Source organism: Mastomys coucha, unplaced genomic scaffold (genome assembly GCF_008632895.1).
Source record: "Mastomys coucha isolate ucsf_1 unplaced genomic scaffold, UCSF_Mcou_1 pScaffold14, whole genome shotgun sequence".
Classification (NCBI taxonomy): domain Eukaryota; kingdom Metazoa; phylum Chordata; class Mammalia; order Rodentia; family Muridae; genus Mastomys; species Mastomys coucha.
This window is the reverse complement of record NW_022196896.1, coordinates 33,373,074-33,390,302: the sequence shown is the minus strand read 5'-3', so window position 1 is coordinate 33,390,302 and position 17,229 is coordinate 33,373,074.

Below are 17,229 nucleotides of genomic sequence, written 5' to 3'. Positions count from 1 at the left end.
GAACATTTTATAACCATAGGATTCTTTTGTGGCTGCCTACACTGTTCTTAACCTCTGGCAACCTCCACTCTCTGTTTCTGCACTTTTGTTATTTGAAGAATATCCTATTAAAAGAGTCATATACTGAATATAGTCTCCTGGGAACAATGTTTCACATAGTTAACTTCTTTGGAGACTTACCCAAGTTTGTACCTTTGAATTACTGAGTGCTACTCATTGATGGTATAGGTTTTGCTAGAGGCTATTTAACCTCCTACTAGCATAGAGATATGTGGGTAGCTTATAGTCTATGGCAATTCTGAATACAGCTACCATAAACTTTCATACTCATAAGTGTAAAAAAATTTAACTTCTGGATAAATCTCCATGACTTCATTGCATTATGGTCAGTCTGTGTTTTAATTACTGTTTTAATGCTGGGAGAATTTGACATGGTATCCTTTATTTCTTATCTGATACTGATAAAATTTTGGTTTCTCTTGTTCTTGACCAGCCATCCAATCAACTTCACCCACTCCTAAAAGTATCCACTCAATTTTACAGAAAGAAATATTAAAATAATTTTAGATTTTAAAAATGTTTCAGAGGTATAATCAAGAATGCCTTAATGCTCCCAAACACCCCCATTGACATCTTAAATAAATATAGTGTTTTATCATAATGATATACCAGCTATGGCATATTACTATTAAGAAACTGAGTCAGTTTGTTTTGTACTTGTTTGTCTCCATGCTTTGAAACTGTCCCGCAGTTTCATGAACTGGGTTCTGCCTTGACCGAAGGGAGAAAGGAGACCTGAAACAGAGTTCGAGGACAAAAGGACACGAAGCCAAGTTGAGGGTTTCCAATCAAGGTTCCTCTTTACTTTGGGGGTTCAGCATTTATATACAAGAGAGCAAACTGAATCTCTGGTTACAATGACATTTGAATAACATAGGGATTTGGGAGGAGTCAGGAAGAGTCCAAACAAAGTCAAGGGGGAAGTTCAAGGGAAACCGGGTGTAGAGCTGAAGGTGGAGACTCAGGGCGTCCCGCAGGTCTCAGCTTCAGGGAGTGGCTGGAGGCGCAGTCCACACTGGGGGAGGAGGTCAACAACAGATGTCCTTAAGCTGTATATGTGTCAGCCAGCAGGCGTAGTTTCCTCTGGAATCCTCAAAGGCGGAACTCATAGTAGTGAGCCTTTGTTTCAGGCACAGCAGGCATGAGTTGAGTCTCCTGTGGCAGGCTCCGATGTTTTGCAGCTGAGGTACCCAACATCTCACCCTTGTTTATTATATGAAAGCAGGGTTAAAGCCATATCAATGGGCACAGCTTTGCACGTGGATTTTTACGGTGCTTAGTCGGAATTATCCTGGGTATTTGTTATCTCTGGCAGATATATTTACCAGTCATCAAGGTGACGTGCAGCTAGTTTGATTCTACAAACTGGGCTCTTTTCGTGTTTTTTGTAAAACACAGCCACTCGGCGCGTGCCTCTGTCTTAGGTGGATATCCGCTAGGATTGTGGACCATAGGTTTCCGAAATGCACCATTCGCCCATGCAGCTAGCGCCAAGATATGCCTCAAATACCTGCAATGTCTGGGACCACAGTCTCTCTGGAGTCCCTTATTTCTGAAGTCCACTTGAAGCAGTGCCTGCAGCCATTGTGCTGGGGATGGGAGTAGCCTACTGACTTCAGTTGTAAATTACCAGTTCAGACTCAGGGAACCTAGAGGTCAGGGCTCAATTCAAATGTAAGTTGGTAGGGTTTGACTGGTAACCTCAGGATGTACCAGCCTTTGGAATGTAAATACTGAAGTATTCAGGCTTTAGCTCCGGGCATGAGCAAATGAGTTTGAATTGTTCTTTTAATTTCACGAGGAGTAAGCAGGCATTTCCAGAATGACAGAAAAAAGATTGTCAGCTCAAAAACAAAAAAGAAACAGAAAAAGGAAAAAGCAAAAAACAAACAAAAAACTTTTTTGCAGTGCGTTTAAGCATGTTTACTAAGAGGGTTGTGGCTCTGAGTCCACTTGGCAAATTAATTTATCAGGCAGTCATTGTGTTCCAACACAAATGGAGCCTCTTCCCCAGAATAAAGTGGGGTTAAGATAATATGTGTTAATAAGTAGAGTGACATGCCATTTTATCATGGCATAAAAATTGAAAATGTGTGGATGCCAGTGGCAATCCATAGCAGACTGACATTTAGCATCAGCCTGTGAAAAATTATATGTATTTTAAAACAAGCAAAAAGCAAGGCAAGCCTTAAAAGCAGGCAAAAAATGAAATATGCTTTTCAAAACAAGCAAAAACAAAATGCTTTTGAAGTGGGGTGCATATTCCCCCTTCTTTTAATATTAAAATTAAATTCCCAAAGTGCAAAATGCACATTGAGTAAATATTGTCTCTGAGAAGCATAACTTATCTCAGTAATATGGATAACATTAGATTGTTAACAAAACATTTCAATTGCCTGACTGTAATAGTCAGTTTTATAACCTGTTCCAATCTATTTAGGAACACCAAACATAGAAAATTAATGTAGGTAATGACTACATTTTTTGTTGTTTTCTTGTTAATACAATTTTAACTAGAAAAATTTAAAAAGTATCTATAGTTACATATGCATATTTTATTTTTATTTTTTAAAATCAGAAATATTTTTTAAAAATACCAAATTATCATCTTAAGCTATTACTATTTTGATGATATAAAGAATTACATTATATGACCAATTGTTTTTGTATAAAGTCTGTAATCTGCCTGGAATACAAATGTGTTGTATCATTGCCTTAAGGGTCTTGTCCAGGCAGTTTAAGATATCTAAAGACAGTTTTTTAATGGAACAGTACTTTCTCTTAACTTTAGTTGTATAAGCATGAACAACTGTAAAATTTAAGAATTAGTAATATTTAAAAAGGAACAACTCTAAGCAATTGTAAACTCTGAGCTATGTATATATTGGTAAATTAAAAGATTGATTTTCACACTTTAAAAACAGTGACTATATAGCATGTAATTTAATTATCTGTGCAGAGACAAATAAAGTCTTTAAGACTACAAGGATATAGAGGGGAAAACAACCTCTTAAAACACTATAACTTTACTCCATGACTTTGACTGTCTATAAACCCCAAGTTTAAAATTACTTTGAACCACACCTATAGAATTGTGACAACACTGGTTTTGTCTCAAAAACAATTTCTCTGAGGTAAGGGAGGGATGAGGCAGGGAAGACTTCCCTAGGCCTGGTTTGTAAAACAAAAGGAATGTCTCTCGGGCTTTACAGGATCCTCTGCACTTTTGCATTAGCTCAAATGTAAATATTTCACTGATCAAACCACCTGAGTTACACCCAAAAGATCCTAAGGGCAATTTTGCGCTAGAAAACAATTTTAAACAATCTACATTCTCCAAAATCAATATCAAAAACACCACATTCATGCCACAAAGCTCTTCAAGTGTCTCTCTGCCTCTGAATCGAAGCAAGCAAGCCTGGGTCATTCTGAGACAAATTTTCAGAGCACGCCAAATCTCTCTGGAAAGTAAAATCATGGTGCCAACTGATAAGCCACATGTTACCTGAGTTACCAGCTTTAAACTAGCTTTCAGTTACAACATTTTACCATACCCAATTCAGAACATATTTATACCTTTAAGAGTAGTTAGAAACCAAATGAAACAGCTACACAAACCTTATAAATTTAAATCAATCAAAGAATTTAGAACTTAAGCTTCTGACCCTTTTTACAAGCAGCTTTTCAGCAGGGCAACTTAAATCAGCCTTTGTTCTGTCTTTCAGTTTAAATCTATCTCTCACACTATTTGTATGACTCAGGAATCGGCCTGTCTCTGCCTCCTCAGCAAATTCTACTGGCGTGTACCACCACAACTGGCCTGTGAGCTTAGTCATGTCACCCAAATCACAGAGTTTCTGCCATGGCCAGGCCATTGTCTTGAAGGCCTTTTTAAAATCTACAAATCTTTGGCCCAATGCTTTCCTCTCCTGCAACGAGGATAGACCCTCGGGGCAGCACCTGACTACTGCCTGCTTGTGGCTCCTTCTTTTTTTTTTTTTTTTTCCTTTAGGGCAATCATTTTAAAAATGATTTATACTTCTACATATGAAACATTGTCTATTTTCCTGCCTTTGCACCAGGATCTCTCCACCTGAGGTTTCCTGTAATGCAGTCTTAATTTTAACACTCTTACTTCTTGAAGCCATGTGCATCAAGATTCTATCTCATTTGCGAGTTTTTTTAATGCATCCTTTTCAACCCTGATTCCTTTTGTTATGAGCAACTTTTTTACATTTAATACCACTGCTATCATCTCATTCGAACTCATTCTTGCCGTTAAGCTCCTAGGTGAAATTAAACGCCGGGTCAGCGTAAACTCCGCCTAGACCCGTACACTTCTTGCACACACAATTCTACAATATTAAAATAAGGCTAGTGCTAGCATTGAAAATATCTACCGTGCAGAGTGGTGTATGTCCTTTTACCTTTACATTCTAAATTCTTTTAGGCAGGGCCCTGCTTCTTAACGGTGTCTCCATCTTTCCTCCGTATTCGAGCCCCACATTAGGTGCCATTATGAAACTGTCCCGCAGTTTCATGAACTGGGTTCTGCATCGACCGAAGGGAGAAATGAGACCTGAAACACAGAGTTCGAGGACAAAAGGACACAAAGCCAAGTTGAGGGTTTCCAATCAAGGCTCTCTTTTACTTGGGGGGTTCAGCATTTATATACAAGAGAGCAAACTGAATCTCTAGGTTACAATGACATTTGAATAACATAAGGGATTCCGGAGGAGTCAGGAAGAGTGCAAACAAAGTCCAGGAGGAAGTCAAAGGGAAACCTGCTGCTGGGCTGAAGGTGGAGACTCAGGGCGTCCCGCAGGTGTCAGCTCCAGGGAGTGGCTGGAGGCGCAGTCCACACTGGGGGAGGAGGTCAACAACAGATGTCCTCAGGCTGTATAGTGCCAGCCAGCAGGTGTAGTTTCCTCTGGAATCCTCCAAGGCGGAACTCATAGTAGTGAGCCTTTGTTTCAGGCACAGCAGGTATGAGTTGAGTCTCCCATGGCAGGCTCCGATGTTTTGCAGCTGAGGCACCCAACAATGCTTTACCCTGTGTCTGCTGCAGTGTGCCATCTAGGACACTAGCTACATAGCATTTAGTCATCACATCTTTATAGATAGCCACTGATTGTTTCTCAGGGTCAGTTGAGCTTGGTGGCCTCCATGATTTTGAGGGTTATGGCTCAGATGTCTTAGGGGTTTTTTTGCTGTGAAAAGACAGAATGACTACAGTAACTCTTATAACGGAAAGCATTTAAGTGGGGCTGGTTTACGGTTTCAGAGGTTTAGTCCTCTCTTGTCGTGGCAGCATGCAGATAGACATGAGCTGGAGAAGTAGCTGAGAGTTCTACAGCTGGAACCACAGGCAGCAGAAGGAGACAGTCACATGAAACCTAGCTTGAGCATAAATGAGACCTCACCTCAAAGCCCACCATCCAGTGACACACTTCTTCCAACAAGGCCACACCTCTTAGTAGTGTCATGCATTTTACAGAAAACATTTGAACACATAAAAGTGGTGGTTATTCAAACCACTACATTCCATTTTCTGGCTTCCATAGGCTTTTAGCCATACAACAATTCAGATATGTGCATTTAGTCCAACATCAAAAGTTTCCATAGTCAATAGCAGTCTCAAATTTGTTTATAATTTCAAAGTTCAAAGTCACTTCTGAAATTTATAAAATCTCTTAGCTATAACCCCCTGTAAAATCAAAATCAAAATGCAGCTCACACACTTCCAACATACGATGGCACAAGATACATGTTACCAGTGCATAGGGAGCTTAGGGAAGACACACTGGACCAAAACAAGACGGAAACCAGCTGGGCAAGCTCCACACTCTGCATCTCCATGTCTGATGTCCAAATCCTCTTCATATCTATAATTCTTTGAGCTCTGTGGACTTCAACATGCTGGGAAAGCATGCTACTTAAGGTTGAAGTTTTCTGCGTTCAGATCGCTCCCCTGAACTTGGCGCAAAATGAAGGATGCCCTTTCCCTGTAGGCCTTCCTCTCTTCTACTCTGTCTGGGAATCCCAACCTCCAAACTCTACCTGAGAAATATCACATAATCCTTGGCAAAATTATAGATTCCATTTACTGGATTGCCTCTTCATGCAAGTGAGGCGTGCCTAGAACCCTAAACTTCAGCTAATGAAACTTCTCCCTAAGAAGAACACTTCCCACTTTTCAAGGTTTATATAGTTCTTGTTAACCCCTAATAAAGACCACAAGACCATTGATTATTGTCTGAGACAGCTATTTTGTAAAAGAGCTGTAACACTGAAGAGCTGTAATATTAAAATCTTCTAAGACCTCCTCTCCTGGGCATTCAGTACTGGACCAGGATCATGCTGACCCACCCATTCTGGATTTCTCTTCATGTTGCTCTACCTGGTGTATACCCAGCCAGTGTGCTTGGAGACCAGACACTTCAAGGGAATATTCAAACTGTTAAACTCAGCTCCTATCCATCTTTCCCTTCTTGATGTGCAGTGGTGCCTGGACATACCAAGGGAAGAAGTGAAAAACAGAAGCACAGCAACACACTACTTTCTCTTGGGTTGGTTCCACTCCCTATTAATACCTTGACTTGATTCTGGAAGCTCCAATATTTTGGGGCACTCCAAGGCAGTATAAGCTTCACCTTCACAACTTCACACAATGACCTTTCTAGGCCTCCATGCAGGGACACCACTGACACATGCCTGACCTCAGCAGCTTTCCTTAGTTGAAGAGGGAGATTCTATAACCTGTTTTGTCTATCCTGGACTCTAAAACCATAACCTGTAACCTAAACTGCCAAATCCTGCTGCTTCCTGGGGCTACATCATGGCCCCCTCATTCAATTACATTTCAGCAGCCTTCTGTTTTCAATAGTTTTCTTTACTGCCTAAGCTTGACTATACTGAAATTTGCTCTGTAGACCAGACTGGCCTCTGAGATCCACTTGCCTCTGCCTCCTCAGTGCTGGGATTAAAGGCGCATACCACACCATGCTAGCATCTAAGTTGTTCTTTACTGCCTTTTTATAAATTGAAAGCTTAGTTGAGTAGGGTCTTTCCTTGAGATTACCACTCTCTTTATTATATTTAACATCAGGCTTTTCAAAAAATATGTTTATTTCCTTGAACACAGGACTTAGCTCCCATTCCACTTCCTAGTGTCCCATTTCTCCTCAAATTTTACATTTTAAATTTCTTTTCCTCAGCTTGTTCTTTTTCATAATAGACTAGAAAAAGGATAACCACTGATAACCACGGGACAGAATCAATACTAGGCTGTTTTGAGATTTTTTGTCTGCAGAAAAAAATTAAGCTAAAATTCTTCAATTTAGCCTCAAACAGACTTTTCAGACCAAAAAAAAAAAAAAAAAAAAAATCTGACCAAAATTTCATAAGAACAGGTTCTAGGCCACATACTCTTCCTCTCTGGAACATTTTGAGCAAGATCCTATAGTCAAATCTCCCTCAGCACTGTTATCTTTCATGTTCCTACTAGTATGGCCCCTTAATATCCCTGCCCCTTAAAGGATTCAACTGATTTTCTAATTCAAAGTCTCAAAGCCCATAGTCCTCCAAGCATAAGCATGTCAGGTCTATCACCGCAATAGTCCACTCCTGATACCGACTTGTCTTATTTGTTTTCTAAGGCTGTAAAGAGACACCATGACCAAGACAACATTTTATGAAGGAAAACATTTAATTGGAGCTGGCTTACAGTTTCAGAGTTTAGTCCATTATCACCATGACAGGAAGCATGGCAGCACATAGGCAGACATGATGCTGGAAAAGGAACCAAGAGTTCTATATCTTTATCGACAGGCAGCAGAAGACTACCACACCTAGCTTGAGCATATGAGATTTCAAAGCCTGCCTTGATTGCAACACACTTCCTCCAACAAGGCCACACCTACTGCAACAAGGTCACATTTCCTCATAGTTTCACTGCCTGTGGGCCAAGCATTCAAACACTTGAGTCTATGGGGGCCACTGTTACTTAACAATGACTCGTCACTGTTAATATTGGTTTTACAGGGACCAAGGGAGTGTTGGCTGTTTACTCTTGGGAAATCATCCCCATGTTCCCCTATTTTATTATGTGCAGCAACTCACTAAGCACAGAAACATTGAGGGCTGTGGTGGGAGGAATTATGCTTCTTCTGCTGAAGGAGATTATATGCCATGTAATTCTAAAACTTTTCTCTAAGTCCCAGTATCTAAAATAGCAAAGTTTTTTCTTATTCAATCCTATAGTATTCTAAGATCTTGTCTTGGTGTTGCTAAGGAACTGATTTGTTTTGCAGTTTGCCATTACAGATGCATATTTTAGCTATGTGGAATTAACCATTATTGCCTAACTTAATCACTATTTGTTATGTTGTTCCTATGAGAATTTTTTGTATAGGGTATCAATGTATTAACAGCTACAACTATGTCTAGAGGTAGCCATGATTACAGAACTGTTTCATTTTAAACTTTATTTATTTATTTATGTTTTTATGTGTATGAATTCTTAGTCTGCATGTGTGTCTGCACACCAGAAGAGGACATCAGATCTAATTATATACAGTTGTGAGTTGCCATGTGGGTTCTGGGAGTTTAACTTAGAACGTCTGGAAGAGCAGCCAGTACACTTAACTTCTTCTTTTTTTGATTAGATTTTTTTTTTATTATTTACATGTCATATGATATCTCCTTTCCCAGTTTCCCCTCCAGAAAAAAAATAAAAAAAAAATGAAAACAAACAAACAAAAAAACCCTGTTCCTTCCTTCCTCCCCCTGCTCACCACCCACCCTCTCCAGCTTCCTGGCCCTGGCATTCCCCTACACTGGGGAATAGAACCTTCACAGGGCCAAGGGCCTTTCCTCCCACTGATGACCAACTTGGCCATCCTCTGGTACATATGCTGCTGGAGCTATGAGTCCCACCATGTATACTCTTTGATTGGTGTTTTAGTTCCTGGGAGCTCTGAGGGTACTGGTTAGTTCATAATGTTGTTCATGCTAAGGGGCTGCAAATCCTTCAGCTCCTTGGGTCCTATCTCTAGCTCCTTCATTGGGGACCCTATGCTCAATCCAATGGATGGCTGTGAGCCTCTACTTCTGTATTAGTCAGGTACTGTCAGAGCCTCTCAGGAGACAGCTATATCAGGCTCCTGTCAGCCAGCACTTGCTGGCATCCACAATAGTGTCTGGATTTGGTGATTGAGTATGGGAAGGATTCCCAGGTGCAGCAGTCTCTGGATTGTCCTTCCTTCAGTCTCTGCTCCATACTTAGACTCTGCAACTCCTTCCATGGGTATTTTGTTCCCCCTTCTAAGAAAGAATAAAGTATCCACACATTGGTCTTCCTTCTTCTTGAGTTTTTTGTGGTTTGTGGATTGTACTTTATGTATTCTGATCTTCTGAACTAATTTCCACTTATCAGATAGTGCATAGCATGTGTGTTCTTTTGTGAATGGGTTACCTCACTCAGGATGATAATCTCCAGATCCATCCATTTCATAAGAATTCATAAATTCATTGTTTTGAATTAGCTGAGTAGTACTCCATTGTGTAGATGTACCATATTTTCTGCATCCATTCCTCTGTTAAGGGACATCTTGGTTGTTTCCAGTTTCTGACTATTATAAATAAGGCTGCTTTGAACATAGTGGAGCATGTATCCTTATTACATGTTGGCGCATCTTTTACTCTAAACTATATTTTGTTTTGTTTTTCTTTCCTTCTCTGTCTTTATACTAGTTTGGAAGTTAAAATAATGAGATGATCCAACATTAATGATCTACTTATCATTTTTAACATGTATTTTCTTAACATTAATATGCTACTTCCTTAACATGGCTCTAAATTTCATGGAAAAGCCTTATTTTTTGATTTGTTTGTTTTGTACTCAGTAGTCAGAATCCTTAAATACTTAAAAAGATACATTGATAGCTCTAATATCCTTACGAGAGTTCTATGCTATTTCTTGGAGGAAATAATCTTCCAAAATATTTGTCAAATGCTAGTTGATGTTCCAGATACTGTGTTTTGTGTCAGGTAGACAGTATACAAGAGAAATTACTGAAATATCATAAAGCAGTGTGTTGTATGAGGTCTCCCTTTAATTTTCTTCTCTGTTGCCCTGATTGTTATTATAAAACACAAGATCACTTATGCAAGTCTACATTAAATGTTTTACAGACTCTAGAGTATGTGGAAGGGAAAGGAGACCTACATCAAGCCAAACAAAATAACATGTTACATATTTTCAAATTATTCCATACAGCTGTGAAACTCAGCAGTCTTTCAAACATTTTAAAGCCTTATTTGATTCCCTTTCTCACTTAAAGTAAAAACTCTGGTAGCATATCTGTGTTCTCCTGTGTGTATCACAGGCCTCAGTGAGTCAGATGTGTTTATGAACTAGTTCAACACAATTATCCTTCCTCTTAGTTTTAAACTTTTTTTTAGTCTTATTTTTTTTAATTGGATATTTTTCTTTCTTTACATTTCAAATGTTTTCCCCTTCCCAGGTCTCCCCTTCAGAAACTCCCTATCCCATCCCTCCTCCCCCTGCCTCTATGAGGGTGCTGCTTCCCCACCCAGCCACCCACTCCCATCTTCCTGCCCTGGCATTTCCTTACACTAGGGCATCAAACACCCTTAGGCCTTAGGGCCTCTCCTCCCACTGATGTCCAACAAGGCCGTCCTCTGCCACCTATGTGGCTAGTGCTGTGGGTACCTCTGTGAGTATTCTTTGGTTGGTAGACCAGTCCCCAGGAGCTCCGGAGGTCTAGCTTGTTAACACTGTTCTTCCCTCCATGGGGATATATTGAGCTACATCCCCAGGTGATATTCAAGAGTCTTTGCTTCTGGTCACCATCATTTAATCCTTGAACCTATGTTTTAAAGTAAGGACCAGTGAAATGATGACATTTCCATTTGTACACGGTCTTGCCTCACTGACTCCTTGGAGTGGCTCCCATATATTTACTAATTGAATCATAGCACCTCAACCTTGGTTTCTTCCCCCTCTGTCCTATTCATCTGAATTCTTACTGCTTGGACTGTGATATGGATGTTGCCCAAAGGTTCATGTGTTGGCACCTTTGTCCCCAGAGCAGCTAATTTGGGAAACTCCTTTGAGGTGTCAGATAAGAGCCTTAAGCTACTGTAGATACTTCACTCAGGAGGGACTGGGTACATTTCATAGAATCTCTGAGCTACTGTGATATAAATTTGTTTTTAGTGCAGACCCAACCTCTCATGTAACACTCTGGTTTCCCATTTCAGGTGTGTTTTCCACCATTTTTTTGCCCCCCCCACACCAAATGGCCATACATCATTCAGAACTTATTAGGAACCTAAGCCATATGCCCAATCATAAACTTCTAGCATTCATAATAGTGAGTTAAAAACTCATAGTTTCTTTACAGATCCAGCTTTAGGGGTGTTGTTATAGTAATAAGAAATTGATTAACAGCACCTATCAACTCAGAGGGATCCTAAGCACAGAAGAATGGAGTGCCAGAGTCAAGTTTTCACCATAGTATTTTAGGAAGAATCAATTTTATCTCCTATTCCAGAAATATAAGAAGCATTCAGTCATCAACAGCTAGAGCCTCTGGTTCACCCTAGATCCAGTACCTAAGCTTGTCTTTACATGAAGGCTGTATCTGCTGAAACTGTTACTATTATTATTATTATTATTATTATTATTATTGTAGATATTTTCTTTATTTACATTTCAAATATTATCCCTTTTCCTGTTTCTTCTCCCTGAAAACGTCCTATCCCATCACCCCTAACCTTGCTTCTATGATGGTGTACTCCTACCCACCCACCTACTCTGGCTTCCCTGTCCTCTTATTCCACTACAATGGGAAAGCTAGCCTTCATAGGACCAAGGGCCTCTCATGCCATTGATGTCAGACAAGGCCATCCTCTGCTACATATGCAGCTGGAGCCATGGGGGTCCACCTATGTGTACTCTTTGATTGGTAGTTTTGTCCCTGGGAATTCTAGGGTGGAGGGGTTCTGGTTGGTTGATGTTGTTCTTCCTATGGGGTTGCAAACGTCTTCAGCTCCTTCAGTCCTTTCTCTAACTCCTTCATCTGGGACCCCATGCTCTGTCCAATGGTTGGCTGTAAGCATCCGCCTCTGCATTTGTCAGGCTCTGGCAGAGCCTCTCAAGAGACAGCTATATCAGGCTCCTGTCAGTAAGCATTTCTTGGCATCCACAATAGTGTCTGGGTTTGGTAACTGTATATGGAATGGATCCCCAGGTAGAGCAATCTCAGAATGGCTTTTGTGTCAGTCTCTCCTCTACACTTTGTCTCTGTATTTCCTCCCATGGATATTTTGTTGCCCCTTCTAAGAAGGACCAAAGTATTCACTCTTTGTTCTTCCTTCTTATTGAGCTTCATGTGGTCTGTGAATTGTATCTTGGGTATTCCAAGCTTTGGTGATAATATATAATTATAAGTGAGTACATAATATGTATCATCTTTTGTGATTGGGTTACCTCACTCAGGATGATTTCTAGTCCTATCCATTTGCCTAAGAATTTCATGAACTCTTTGTGTTTAATAGCTGAGTAGTACTCCATTGTGTAGATGTACCACATTTTCTGTATCCATTCCTCTGCTGAAGGACATCTGTGTTTTTTCCAGCTTCTGGCTATTATATATAAGGCTACTAAGACTATAGTGCTACATGTGTCCTTAAAGTACTATGTCCAATTTTTTTTGAGGAACAGCCAGACTGATTTCCAGAGGGGTTGTTCCAGCTTGCAATTCCACCAACAATAGAGGAGTGCTCCTCTTTTGCCACATGCTCACCAGCATCTGCTGTCACTTGAGTTTTCGATCTTAGTCATACTGACTATTGTGAGGTGGAATCTCAGTGTTGTTTTAATTTGCAATTCACTGATGACTAATAATGCTGAACATTTCTTTTGGTTCTTCTTGGCCATTCAGTACTCTTAAGTTGAGAATTCTGTTTCCCATGTTTAAATAGGGTTATTTGGTTCTCCGGAGTTTAACTTGAGTTCTTTGTATATATTGAATATTAGCCCTCTAACAGATGTAGGGTTGGTAAAGATCTTTTCCCAATCTGTTGGTTGCTGTTTTGTCCTATTGACAGTGTCCTTTGCCTTACAGAAGCTTTGCAATTTTATGAGGTCCCATCTGTCAATTCTTGATCTTAGAGCAGAAGCTATTGGCATTCTCTTCATGAAGTTTTCCCCTGTGCCTATTTGCTCGAGGTTCTTCCCAACTTTCTCTTCCAATAGTTTCAATGTATCTGCTTTGATGTGGAGGTTCTTGATCCACTTGGACTTGAGCTTTGTATGAGGAGATAAGAATGGGTCGATTTACATTCTTCTACATGCTAATCTCCAGTTGAACCAGCACCATTTGTTGAAAATGCTGTCATTTTTCCACTGGATGGTTTTAGCTCCTTTGTCAAAAATCAACTGAACATATGTGTGTGTGGATTCATTTCTGGGTCTTCAATTCTATTCCACTGATCTTCCTGGCTTTTTCTGTAACAATACCATGCAGTTTTGTTTTTTTTAATCACTAGTGCTCTATAGTACTGTTTGAGGTCAGGGATGGTGATTCCCCCAGAAGATTTTTTTATTGTTGAGAATAGTTTTCACTATCCTGGGTTTTTGTTATTCCAACTTAATTTGCAAATTGCTCTTTCTCACTCTATGAAGAATTGAGTTGGAATTTTGATGGGGATTACATTGAATCTGTAGATTGCTTTCAGTAAAATGGTCAGTTTTACTATATTAATCCTGCCAATCCATGAGCATGGCAGATCTTTCCATCTTTTGAGGTCTTTGATTGCTTTCTTCAGAGACTTGAAGGTCTTGTCATACACATCTTTCACTTGCTTGGTTAGAATCACACCAAGGTATGTAATATCACTTGTGACTATCGTGAAGAGTGTCATTTCCCTTATTTCTTTCACAGACTGTTTATCCCTTGAATAGAGGAAGGCTACTGACTTGTTTGATTTAATTTTATATCCAGCCTCTTTGCTGAAGTTGTTTATCAGGTTTAGGATTCTCTGTTGGAATTTGAGGTGGGGGGGTCACTTAATTATATGACCATATCATCTCTAAATAGTGATATTTTGACTTCTTTCTTTCCAATTTGTATACCTTTGACCTCCTTTTGTTATCTAATTGCCCTAGCTAGAACTTCAAGTACTATGTTGAATAGATAGGGAGAGAGTAGGCAGCCTTGTCTAGTCCCTGATTTTAGTATGATTACTTCAAGTTTCTCTACATTCAGTTTGATGTTGGCTACTTGTTTGCTGTATATTGCTTTTACTATGTTTAATTATGGGTCTTGAATTCCTGATCTTTCCAAGACTTTTAAATGAAGGGATGTTGAATTTTGTCAAGTGCTTTTCAGCATCTAATAAAATGATCATATTTTTTTTTCTTTGAGTTTGTTTATATAGTGGATTACATTGATGGATTTCCATATATTGAACCATACCTGCATCTCTGGGATGAATCCTAGTTGATCGTAGTGAATGATCATTTTGATGTGTACTTGGATTCAGTTTGCAAGAATTTTATTGAATATTTTTGCATCAATGTTTACAAGTGAGATTGGTCTGAAGTTCTCTTTCTTTGTTAGGTATTTGTGTGGTTTAGGGATCAGAGTAATTGTGGCTTCATAGAATAAATTGGGTAGTGTACCTTCTATTTCTATTTTGTAGAATAGTTTGAGGAGTATTGGTAATAGGTCTTCTTTAAAGGTCTGATAGAATTCTCCACTAAACCCATCTGGTCCTGGGCTTTTTTTGGTTGGGAGAATATTCATGATTGCTTCTATTTCTTTGGGGTTCATGGGACTATTTAGATGGTTTATCTGATCCTGTTTTATCTTTGGTACCTTGTATGTGTCAAGAAAATTGTCCATTTCATCTAGATTTTATAATTTAGTTGAGTATAAACTTTTATAGTTGAATCTGATGATTTTTTGAATTTTCATGGTTTCTGTTGTTATGTCTCTCTTTTCCTTTCTGATTTTATTAATTTGGATACTGTCTCTGTGCCCTCTGGTTAGTCATGCTAAGGGTTTATCTATCTTGTTGATTTTCTCAATAAACCAGCTCCTGGTTTTGTTGATTCTTTCTATAGTTCTTTTTTTTTCTATTTGGTTGATTTCAGTCCTGAGTTTGATTATTTCCTGCTGTCTACTCCTCTTGGGTGCATTTGCTACTTTTTGTTATAGAGTTTTCAGGTGTGCTGTCAAGCTGCAGTGTAAGATCTCTCCAGATTCTTTTTGAAGGAACTTCGGGCTGAGTTTTCTTCTTAGGACTGCTTTCATTGTGTCCCATAAGTTTTGGTATCATGTGTCTTCATTTTCATTAAATTCTAAAAAGCCTTTAATTTCTTTATTTCTTCCTTGATCAAGTTATCATTGAATATAGTGCTGTTCAGTTTCCACTACTATTGTGTGGTGTGTGATGTATGCTTTGAGCTTTAGTAAAGTTTCTTTTATGAATGTGGATGCCCTTGCATTTGGAGCATAGATATTCATAATTGAGAGTTCATCTTGTTAGGTTTTTCCTTTGACTGGTGTGAAGTGTCTTTCCTTATCCCTTTTGATAACTTTTGGTTGAAAGTAGATTCTATTTGATATTAATATGACTACTTCAGCTTGTTTCCTGGCACCATTTGTTTGGAAAATTGTATTCCATCCTTTTACTCTGAGGCTGTTTTTGTCACTGAGGTGTGTTTTCTTATGCAGCAAAATGCTGGATACTGTTTATGTAACCAGTCTGTTAGTCTATGTCTTTTTATTGGGGGAATTGAGTCCTTTGATGTTAAGTGATATTAAGGAAAAGTGATTGTTACTCCCTGTTATTTTTTTGTTAGAGGTGGAGTTATGTTTGTGTGTCTATCTTCTTTTGAGTTTGTTGAAAGATTGCTTTCTTGCTTTTTCTAGGGTTTTGCTTCCCTCCTTCTTTATTATCATTTGTAGGGCTGGATTTGTAGAGAGATATTGTGTAATTTTGGTTTTGTCATTGAACATCTTGTTTTCTCCATCTATGGTCATTGAGAGTTTTGCTAGGTATAGTAGACTGGGCTGGCATTTGTGTTCTCTTAGGGACTGTATGACATTTGCCCAGGATCTTCTAGGATTCATAATCTCTGGTGAGAAGTCTGGTGTAAACCTGATAGATCTGCATTTATATGTTACTTGACTTTTTCCCCTTACTGTTTTTAATATTTTCTTTATTTAATGCATTTGGCGTTTCGATTATTATGTGACGGGAGGAATTTCTTTTCTGGTCCAGTCTATTTGGAGTCCTGTAGGCTTCTTGTATGTTCATGGGCATCTCTTTCTTTAGGTTAGGGATGTTTTCTTCTATAATTTTGTTGAAGATATTTGCTGGCCCATTTCACTGGGAGTCTTCACTCTCTTCTATATCTATTATCCTTAGGTTTGGTCTTCTCAATGTGTCCTGGGTTTCCTAGATGTTTTTGGTTAGGAGCATTTTGCTTTTTCCATTTTCTTTGACTGTTGTGTCAATGTTTTCTAAGGTCTTCTGTCCTTGAGATTCTCTCTTCTATTTCTTGTATTCTGTTGGTGATGCTTACATCTACGACTCCTGATCTCCTTCCTAGATTTTCTAACTCCAAGTTTGTCTCTTTTTGTGATTTCTTTAATGTTTCTATTTCCATTTTTAGATCCTGGATGGTTTTGTTCATTTTTTTTTTACATGTTTGATTGTGCTTTCCTGTAATTCTTTAAGGGTTTTTTGTGCTTCCTCTTTAACGGCTTCTATTTGTTTACCTGTGTTCTCCTGTATTTCTTTATGCGACTTATTTATATGTCCTTTTTAAACTCCTCTATCATTGTCGTGAGAAGTGACTTTAGATCCTAGTCTTGCTTTTCTGGTGTTATGATGTATACAGGACTTGCTATGGTGGGAGAACTGGATTCTGATGATGCCAAGTAATATTGGTTTCTGTTGCTTCGTTCTTACACTTGCCTCCTGCCATCTGATTGACTCTAGTGCTCCATGCCCTTGCTCTATCTGACTGGAGCCTGTCCTTCCTGTAATCCTGGTTGAGTCAGAACTCTTCAGTGTCCAGCTGTCTCTGTGATCCTGAGAGTCTGCGTGTTTCAGAGTTCCTGGGAC